The sequence below is a fragment of the Sylvia atricapilla genome, chromosome 6, assembly GCF_009819655.1.
Source record: "Sylvia atricapilla isolate bSylAtr1 chromosome 6, bSylAtr1.pri, whole genome shotgun sequence".
Classification (NCBI taxonomy): Eukaryota; Metazoa; Chordata; class Aves; order Passeriformes; family Sylviidae; genus Sylvia; species Sylvia atricapilla.
In genome coordinates this window covers 37169805-37180625 of record NC_089145.1, presented here as the reverse complement: position 1 = coordinate 37180625, position 10821 = coordinate 37169805, and positions in this window count along the sequence as shown.

Below are 10821 nucleotides of genomic sequence, written 5' to 3'. Positions count from 1 at the left end.
CTGGTCCTCCTTCAAATGCCTCCATCCTCGACCAAGTGCAAGGCTTCTGCAGGGAAGAGCATTAATAGATGCAGTTAATACAGATACAGTTTAGAGACACAGTGAAGAGGGGCATACTCTGGCAGGAGCCCTGAGCCTCTGCCCCAGCGCAGCTCTGTGCGCTGGCTGCTCACAAAGATGTGCAGCTCACCCTGGCCAGCCCACAGAGCATCTCCAGCAGGAAGCTTTTCTTCACACAGGCCACTGTGTGGGCTCCTCCAAAAGCCTGCCCAGCTGGCCTTCACCCTCCTGCTCACCTTCCTACTCATTCCGACCAGTCTGTTCATCTCCTTCTTTATCATCTTCATGGTTTTCCACATCTCCTTCAAGTCTCTGACCCTCCTCTTAAACCGAAGCCTTCTCTGCTCGATTTCCCTCCTTCGCCTTCTCGCCTCTGCTTCAGCTCGCCGGGCTGCTGCTCTCTGCCTCATGGCTGCTTTTCCACTCCTGAACCAGAGATACAAAGGCAGGAGCAGCAGTTCAGCAGCAGCCCAGTAGGGCCCCTGCTGAAAGGCTGCAGTGAGCAGGGGCACCCATCCAGGCTCAGGTGGCTCAGGGGTAGCCTGCTCCAGGTCCTCAGCGCTCATCTTGGCATCCTCATCCAAACCATTGTCCACGGCCTGTGGCAATGCAAAGACGAGCAGTGCAACCAGGGCAAGGACTGATTTGTGCGCCATGGTCTGCAGGAGGAGAGAGACAAGGCTTTCAGTGGGGAGACCAAAGGGAGTTTGTGGTGGCCGAAGCGAGGCCTGGAGGCGCACGGATGTGAGGGCAGGAAGCAGAGGGCCCCAGGCAGCTGGCAGGCAGCAAGGCCTGTCCCCGTGGGCCAGCAGGAGCTCCGTGGTCTACCCAAGGCGCTGACACGGGGGGCTGGCCCTGGATGCAGGGGGACAATGCAGCCCCGGGTGTGGCACTTGTGCCCCAGCCCTGGCCCAGCTCAGCCCCGCCATGTGTGCACTCACTGCTTGCCCAGGCTGTGCCGGGCCAGCGTTACCTGCGGGGGCCTTTTACAGCTGCTGTCATTGTGACGCCTTCCCCTGATGTCACACGGGTCTGAGGCATCACAGCTGGGCCAGCCCCGCCCTTTGTCCCCACCCCAGCTCAGGGGCTCCCAGTGGGCCCAGCAATGAAAGCCCCGGCACCCAACAAGTGCAGCCCCTCTGGGAGGGAAAGGGGACCCAGCAACTCCCTTCACAAAGCAGGCAGTAGCCTCCCAAGCTCTTATAAAAAAAAAAAAAAAAAAAAAAAAAAAACCCAAAAACATCATCAGTCATGTTTATTAATCAATAATATTAATTATGAAGGTACCAAGGGTGCTTTGGTGATGGCTCTGGTTTTTCTATGAGTGGGGTTGGTGCAGGTGGCTCAGTTTTTTCTGATTGATTATTCCAGGATCCAGTCCCTCCAAGACTATCACTGTGATTTTGTAGGCAGGAATGTGACAATACACAGCAATGTTCATGCACAACAGCTGATTTTTGAGTGCTCTTTCTTTCCTAGATCTAAAGGTCTGCATGTTCAATCCCCATTGGTTTAGCCAGTCACCATCTTGTCAACCAACCAACAGTTGCTCTTATCTCCAATGGTCTAGGCCTACTCTTCAACAGTCCACACTGTTTAAGTTACATAATTAAGGTACTTAAATAGTTAGTTATAAAACAGGGATTAATTATTATTGTGAGGCCTTCTGGCCAGCTATTGGCCATCACAGTTTTCTTGGTTTATACAGACAGGTATCTATCTGCCAAGGAAGATTGGAATTTCCCTTTGGAATGTAAGCCCCCCCTCCTCCCCTTTTCCAAATTATTATAAATTTGTGATTAAAAGGCTGTCAGGCAAAGATTTTGGGAATAGGTATAGCAGTTCTTTACTAGGGATGTTAAAAATACAAATGTTGTAGTACAGAAGAATAAGCAAGCAAACAAACAAATAAGAAATCCTAGAAAACTCTGAAAGAGTCAGAAAAACTCAGAAAAGAGTCAGCAACCTGACTCCCTGTTGGTCAGGGTGTTGGAAACAGTCCAAAAAGTAAGCCCTCCTGGAGTGGCAGATGTGGTCCTGTTGGAAAGCCAAGATGGTTCTGTGGAGCCAAGGATCCAGAGATGGTTCCAGTCTTCCTTTGGGAGGCCCAGGGGAACACTGGATGTCTGGTGACACTTGTGGCTCCTTTTTATCTAGGTGAAGATGGTTTGGCTCCTCCTCCCTGGGTAGAGCATCTCACAATAGTATAATGTAATGTGTCATGTCATTGGTGAGCTTTAATGATCCATTAAGAAAAGATACCCCCATGGGGGTGGTGGAAGAATGAACAAGAGATAAGCAACACTGCCCCACTGGATAAGCAACACTGCTCCACGCAGTTTTTAACAGCTGGCTTCTTATCAGAGAAGGCAGTTACCCCTCCCTAAACAGATTAAAAAAAAAAAAAAAAAAAAAAAAAGAATTTCCCCAACTGGGTTTTGGCCACCACTTGGTCTCCTCAGTAACTTATGGGGAAAAAATTCTTTTGAGTGAAAAAGGGACAAACCTAACCCCCAACATTATCCACCCCGATTTTTTTTCCCATACCAACATATTACATTAAGTTTGCACGTTTAAAATATATACATATATGCATGCAGATATGGATACACGCACAATGTCGTGTGTAGTTCACTTTAAAACAAGGTCCCCTTAAGGTATACATCGAGTCTATCCATACTTTTGCATCACCCACCACAGATGGGATTGTCTTTGCTGGTGGCAGAATTAATCCAAACTGTTTTCCCCAGCATACCTCTCATGTGTACCACTGGAACCTGATCTCCATCTGTTTGCAAGGGCTTAGATTGGGCAAGACCTGCTTGGTTGGTGGAACCTCAAGTGTTCACCAACCATGTGGCCTTTGCTAAATTGATCTCCCAGTTCTTGGAAGTCCCCCCACCCAGTGCCTTCAAGGTGGTTTTAAGCAGGCCATTGCATTGTTCAACTTTTCTGGCTGCTGGTGCGTGGTAAGGAATAGGGTACACCCACTCAATTCCATGTTCTCTAGCCCAGATGTTTTTAAGGCTGTTCTTGAAATGGATCTCATTGTCTGATTCGATTCTCTCAGGGGTGCCATGCCTCCACAGGACTTGTTTTTCCAGGCCCAGGATGGTGTTCCGGGCAGTAGCATGAGGCACAGGGTAGGTCTCTAACCACCCAGTGGTGGCTTCCATCATGGTCAGCACATGGTGCTTGCCCTGGTGGGTTTGGGGAAGGGTGATGTAATCAATCTGCCAGGCCTCCCCATACTTATATTTGGACCACCGCCCACCATACCATACGGGCTTCACCCGCTTGGCCTGTTTGATGGCAGCACACGTCTCACAGTCATGGATAACCTGAGAAATACCGTCCATGGTTAAATCCACCCCTCGGTCTCGTGCCCACTTGTAGCTGGCATCTCTGCCCTGATTACCTGAGGCATCATGGGCCCATTGAGCTAGAAGCAACTCTCCCTTGTGTTCCCAATCTAAGTCAATCTTTGATACCTCTATCTTTGCAGCCCAATCTACCTGCTTGTTGTTTCGGTGCTCCTCATTAGCCCAACTCTTGGGGACATGGGCATCTACATGGTGGACTTTTACAGGTAGCTTCTCTACCTGAGTGGCAATGTCTTTCCAATCATCAGCAGCCCAGACCTCTACGCTGACAGTTGGCCTTTTTCCACCTTTCCAGCCAGCCCCACAAAGCATTGGCTACCATCCATGAATCAGTGTAGAGGTAGAGCTCTGGACACTTCTCTCCTTCTGCAATGCCCAGGGCCAATTGAACAGCTTTGAGTTCAGAAAGTTGACAAGATTCCACCTTCTCCTTTAGTGGCTTGTGCAACCTGTTGTGTGGGGCTCCACATGGCTGCTTTCCACTTGGGGTTCATCCCTACGATGCAACAGGAACCGTCAGTGAAAAGAGCGTGGTGTTTCTTCTGCTGGCAGTTGGTTGTATGGTGGAACTTCTTCAGCACATGTCACTTGTTCCTGCTCCTATTCTTCCGTGAGACCAAAGTTTTCACCTTCTGGCCAGTTTGTAATTATCCTCAAAATCCCGCGGCGATTTGGGGTTCCAATACGGCCATGCTGTGTGATGAGGGCAGTCCATTTGCTCCATGTGGCATCAGTGGCATGGTGAGTAAAAGGAACCCTTACTTTAAACAACCACCCCAGCACTGGTAGTCAGTGTGTCAGGAGGAGTTGTGCTTCTCTGCCCATCACTTCTGAGGCAGCTTGAACTCCTTTGTAGGCAGCCAAGATCTCCTTCTCTGTTGGAGTGTAGTTGTCTTCAGACCCTCTGTAGCTTCGACTCCAAAATCCTAGTGGTCAGCCTTGAGTCTCCCCAGGCACCTTCTGCCAAAGGCTCCAGGACAAACCATTGTTCCCGGCTGTGGAGTAAACCGCATTCTTCACATCTGGTCCCATCCTCACTAGGCCAAGAACAATTTCCAATGAGGCCCTGAACAGCAACACGCTTTTGCCCAGATCAAGCAGGAGATCACTGCCACCGTGACAGGGTGTCCAAGGGTGATGTCTGTAACCCTAAATTGCCCGTTCGGTTTGTGTTGGATCTGGGAGCAGGGGGAAGGGAGAGAGTGTTTGTTTTCAGAAACACTCCTCTGCCAGCTGTCCCTGAGAGTTGGAGTCAGAGACACACAGCATGGGACGGAGAGTTTTTTTTTCTTTTCATCCTTTTTTTTTTTCCTTTAGTAGTTAGTTAGTTAGTTAGTTAGTTAGTTAGTTAGTTAGTATGTAGCTAGCAGAGCAGGGCAGAAGCTTTGCTTTTTTCCCTTCTCCTGGTTTTTCCTTTTTTCTTTCCTGGTTTTTTCCCTTTTTTTCACCTTCCTCTGGAACTGTTAAAATCTCTCTGGAGTGAGGACCTAGGAGAGAGCCATGGGAGGCTTGCACCTGGAACCCACCAAGACCCATCCTGCGCAACGTTTCCCAGTGCCAGAGGGACTGAGACAGAGCAACCACCTTCATGGACTTCTAAATCTGTCATCTCTCCAGAGTGGCACGAAGTTCTTGTCATTGGGTATTGTCCAATTTATTGTGCTGTGGAGTGCTTTGCCTGTTTAACAAACAGGGTTCCTTCCACTTCTCTCTGAAGAGGGTTTTTTTTTCTGCACCGGTTGGGGGAGGGGAGGGAGGGCCCCTTAGGAGGTTTCCTCCCAAATCTGCCTTTAACTACTACACAAGGGTGCTCAGGATGTGCATCACAACCATCATTAAGGTGTAGGTGGAAAGACCTATATCCACCAGGATGTGGGTGAGGATCCCCTGCATTTCCAGTGCCAGCTGTGCTGCTGGGCCGACACTGCTAATACACTTGCCTAGTATTTCAGAACTATATATATATAACACAAAGTTTTATGTGTATACGTGTCATATATTGTCGCATTGGTTGCTGTGGGAGTAACCTCCCAACCTGCCTCAGCTAGCCCTGGCACCGGCGACAAGTTTGGTATGGCTCAGTAGGCTGGCCAACCAAGCCAATCTGTGAGTTCTTCTAGCTTCAGCACAGTGTGATGAAGGCAAGGAAGAAAGGAGGACTCTGCGGAGTGTCGCGGTGTCGTGGCTGTTCCTGCCCTGGCTAACCCTGACACCAACGGCAGGGAAGGTACTCTCTAGTGACCAGATCACCTTTGAGATCCTGTAGGTCTTGGCTGGCCCTTGGCTGGAGGCAGTGATGGCGCGAGACAGAAAGAGGGGATCCTGTCGAGGGTCAACCAAACTGGGTTTATTAGCCCAGGGTGTCTGCCTCAACAGAGAGCAGGATCACCCTTGTGCAGTAACTTTTATACGGGGGTGGTACAGAGGGATGGGTTCTGTGTGGGTCCAATCAGAGGTAACTCAGGCGTGGCTCATAACCTAATAGACAAACACGGGAACAAACCAGGGTGGGATAGGAGGGGAAATCTGGAATCCTGTCCTATCACTCGAGGCTCTCCCTAGAACCTTCCAGACGTAGGGAGAGGCCTCGAAGTGACAGGCAGGGCCCATGGGTTACATAACGAATGATTGACAGGAAACAGTACATGGGGTAAACCAAGCGGGGAATAACCAAAGGGGTACATGGAACAAACCATTACAAATAACTTCAAGTAATAAAAACATACATAACCAAAACCACACCACCACAGCGGAGGGGTTGCCACTGAAGTCTATTGGAGCTCCAATAGGAGCAATCTCACTTCTGAGAGTCTGCTTCAACCAAGCACAGACTGCCCTGTGATGGTATCTTTCATATAGAGGAGGAGCAAGAGAAGGGTCAGGGAAGGAACCAATTGGGAAAGATCTAGGAGTGGCTTTGGGGATGAAGGACTTCCCAAGGAACCAATCCTTGAGGGGAAGGAGGGAACTTCTCGGACCCTGGCCAACCACTCAGTGCCCTCCCTGGAACTTTCCACATGCAGGGAGAGGCCTCACCATGACTGACAGGCCTCAGGGGTAGGGGAACAGAAGACTGACAGATAACTGAACATGGGGTGAACCATATAGGGATTAAATTAGGGGTACATGGAATAAACCAACTGTAACATACATTTAACAAATCAAACTGAAAAAGATACCACTACAATATATACATATTAAAAAACCTTTATATGTATAATGAAACTGGTTAAAGAGAAATATAGATACAGGTAATTTATATACAGTTCATATAGACAGCAGGCAGTTCAGCTGTCATCAGACAGCTCTGTGCCCCAGGATCTCTTTCAAGGGCTGCAGAACAGGAGTCATTTGAACCCATATGGCAGACCAGTGTAATCTTGAATGGCCTCAGTGTGGGCACCTGGATCACGCAGCAGGTGCCAGAAAAGTCTTGGCGGTTCAACCACTCCAAAGTCTGGCTGCAAGCCAATCTCCACAGGAAGCCTCTTGTTGCCTACAACAAAGTGGTCAAGGTCTGCCTTCTCCAGGGAGTGGCGCAGGAGCGCCAAGATATCCAGCAGGAAATCCTTCCTGAGCCACCATGGCAGGGGTGTTCAGGAGGACCATCACAACCACCTTTAAGGTGCAAGTGGAAAAGCCTATGTCCACCAGGATGCAGGTGAGGAGCTCCTACATTTCCAGTGCCAGCTGCTCTGCTGCACCCACACTGCTACATGCCTGAAGAACTTGATCTCTGCCACGGCGTTGACTCAGGACACCTTGTGCTCGGCATGTGTCAGAGACTGAAATGTTGTATTTGATGACTTGAACCTGACTGGCCATTTTCTTCTGCATTACCTTCATTTGCCTCCATATTTCCTTTATCTCTTTGAATCCCATCTTTAAGCAAAGACTTCTCTGCTTGATTCCCCTCCTGTGCCGTCTCGCCTCGGCTTTGGCTCTGCGGGATGCTGCTCTCTGCCTCATGGCTGCCCTTTTGTGCCTGAATCACATCCTCAAAGGCAGTAGCAGCACTTCAGCAACAGCCCAGAAGGGGCTGCCCCAAGGCTGTTGCATGCTGTGCATCCCAGCCAGGGTCAGTAGGGTCTGGGGTGCCCTACTCCAAGTCCTCTACCTGCTGCTGCCACACATCCTCATCCAATCTTTATATGAGATTTTGGCTAATATTGCAAAACTATATATATATATATGTATACACAACGTTTTACATACATAAATTTTATACATATCTAGAATTTTTTTTATGTACAATGAAGCTGGTTAAAGATATATATAGACACAGGTAACTTATACACAGTTCATATATATATTATCAGGTTACAATGGTGGGGAGTAAGGTATGCCGCTAGTGTTTCACTCCCCACTGGGGTAGGAATTGCTCAAGGTTTTGAGAGGCGTTAGCAGTACTATTGTCCATTTTGATGGCCTGGCTGAAACCTCAGTGGTCTGTTGTATTTCTCTGGGGAATGTTTTTTCCCTAGGACCCCTGAAGCCTGTAACCATGTAGTTTTACCCTTCCTTCATTTCTTGACCTAATTGGCTGAGATCCAGCCATCCCCCCTGGACAGAAACCTTGATAAGGGCCTGTCCTCCCTTTTTTCTTCCTCTTGCCCTCCGGCTCTCCAAGGCTCCAGCCCTCTTTCCCTCCTTCTGGACCTCCCTTGCCCTCTGGGCCTCCTGCCCTTGTTTCCCCTCCTGGAATAAACGTCTTGGATCAACCCTGGGGGTAAGAGCCTCTTTTGGATCTTTTACCCTAACCCTGAAATATTCCCCCAAAGCCTCCCAAGAAACTGAGCTAGCCCCGGGGGGCTGCGGGGGATTCGTTTCAGTGGTCCAAGCCCAGATTGTCCCAGATCGGTGGTGGTCCCAGTAGTGCCGCCGACTTTCCCTGACAGAAGCGTCTTTAACAAGACACCCGACCTGCCAAGAGCACAGGCACACCCGAGCTGATGGTGATTTAGCTCAGTTTTGAGTGTTGCCTGAGCGGCAAGGTGGCAGAGCCACTTCAGGCAACGCAGAACAAAATGGGAGCAGATCTTCTGGTTTCCAGGTGTCTTCCTTATTGAACAGGAACCAGCAACTAAAAGACCCTGAGGGCTCAGGGATGCAGGATTATATAGATGCTCAAGGGGGTGGGGTTAACAACTTGGACCAATGGGGAAAAGGACCGAGGAAAAAGCCAATCAGGGAAAGGATCCAAGAGGAAGCAATCAGGAGAAGGGAAAAACAGGAACTGAGGATACAGCAAATCAGGACTCAAAGATTAATATTTAGTAATAATGGCTCATAGGAGCACTTAGTTTTGCTCACCATGAGTTGAGGAAAGCCTCCTAAGGAGACAACCCAGGGGGAGAGCAAAGCAACCTAAAACCGTTCATCATTTGCTGGTCCTCCGAGGAAGAGCGAACTCGTCTCTGGGTAGTCCAGGGGCCACCAGTCTGTCTTCTCCATGGAGTGGCACAGGTGCTCCAAGATATCCAGCAGGAAATCCCTCCTGAGCCACCTGGCAGGGATGTTGAAGAGGTGAATCACAATGGGCTCCTCCTCTTCCTCCAAGCTGCTGCTGAAGATCTCCACTTGGTCACTGCTCTGTGCCTCATGTAGCGAGGGTGGCCGCGACAGGTCTTTTTGGGTTCCCTGACTTCATGGCAGATGTGGCGCAGAAAAAGGAGCGGGTGGGATGGAGTGTCCAAAAAAGAAAAATCACTTGAATAAGAAATAAAATAGGGATGATGCCCAGAAACTGAACACAGTACTCCAAAGACTACGAACAAGGGAGAAGTGACAATATATAGATTTGAGGGTGGATGACTCTGGAAGCAATACAAAATGTGTAACATAGACAACCACAAGGGGAACAGAACTTGGATTCCTTGACATAGTAACTGGAAATGCTCTTGGGAGGATAATTTTAGCTCAACCTAAGTTAAAAAAATGCCTCCCAAGGTTTGAAGCCAAGGTCTGGCCTGTTGGGGGTGCAACCTTTCTGGCTTTCTTTGCCCCCACTAGGCTGACATCCACATCTTTGCTGTGGCTACACTGCAGCCCCAAGAGCAGGAGCAGCATTTCAGCAGCAACCCACAAGGGCCACTGTTACAAGCCAGCCCACAGCAGGGCTCCCCAAGCCCTGGCCCTCTGCCCCTGCCTGTCCTGCACGAGCTCCTGAAGCAGCTGATTACCTCCTGCTCCAGGTAATCAAAGTGCTGCTCTATGCAGTGAAATGTGATATCCATATAAACTACCCTCCACCAGCTGCGGAGACTGGATAAGGCTTTATAACGCAAGAGGATTACTGTGCCTACATCCTCTGCATTCTCCAATCCCAGACTATTTTTTCTGCATCCTGTTATAAATGACAATATAGTTATTGGCTTTCACATTCATGTATTGGCTTTTCCAAATTATTATTGATCACAATGATTTTTATATAGTACTACTTGTAACCCCTTTTAACTGCTTTAATATAGTATAATCTGTCAGTTTCTGTATGTACCATATAGCTTATATAAATAGTAGTGTTATAAGTATATATTATAGCTTAGGCCTTCACATAATATTAAAATAGAGACTACGTAATTTTAAATGCTTTTATTTGTGTAACTAACTCACATAATAGCGTGAAATTGCTATGCTGTGTCAATGTACTTGTGGACTACCTTATCCAAATGATAACAGTGACAAGAACCAAGAAAATAAACACCAAGAGAAAAATGCAAAGACTGACCCTCCAAAAATGGAGGAAATGTCAAACAACTGAAAAGAGCCTCAGGAAGAAACGGAATATATGAATTTCATCTACAGAATGACATGAAGACAAGTCAAAGATTGAGCCAAGCAGAAGTATTCCTGGATCATGTAAGCTTACAGGAATGTTTAATATGTATAATCCTAATGAATATGCATTTAACAAATGTAATGAAAAAGTATACCATTGTTTTAAGCTAACAGAGGGCTTCTGGCAGTTTTGCCAAGCACCACAGTGCTGGCTACAGTCCATTTTACCCCCTTTAAAAAAATCTAAAGGTCTGACCCTTGTTTCTTACATAACCCTTCCAAAAACTCTGTGAAACCCATAGGAGAGAGGCCTGTTTTGCCACCATTTCCCCGCCCCTTATGTTCCTGTGTTCAGGCGGGCACAGAGGATAGAGACTCCTGCCTGCACCATGTCCTGTCTGCCTGTCTGGCTTGTCCCAGGGCAGCCTGGCTGTGATTCTTGTCCCCCATCCCCTCAGCCCTACTGGCCCTGCTGCCCCTGTTCTCAGAGCCTCTGGAGGAAACTGGCCCTCGCCACTCCTGGGCTCTTGGCAGAAGTGCTGGCTCCTGGCAGTGTGCTTGGGCTCCAGGTGCCCTTTCAAGTCTGTAGAGCACCAGAAGG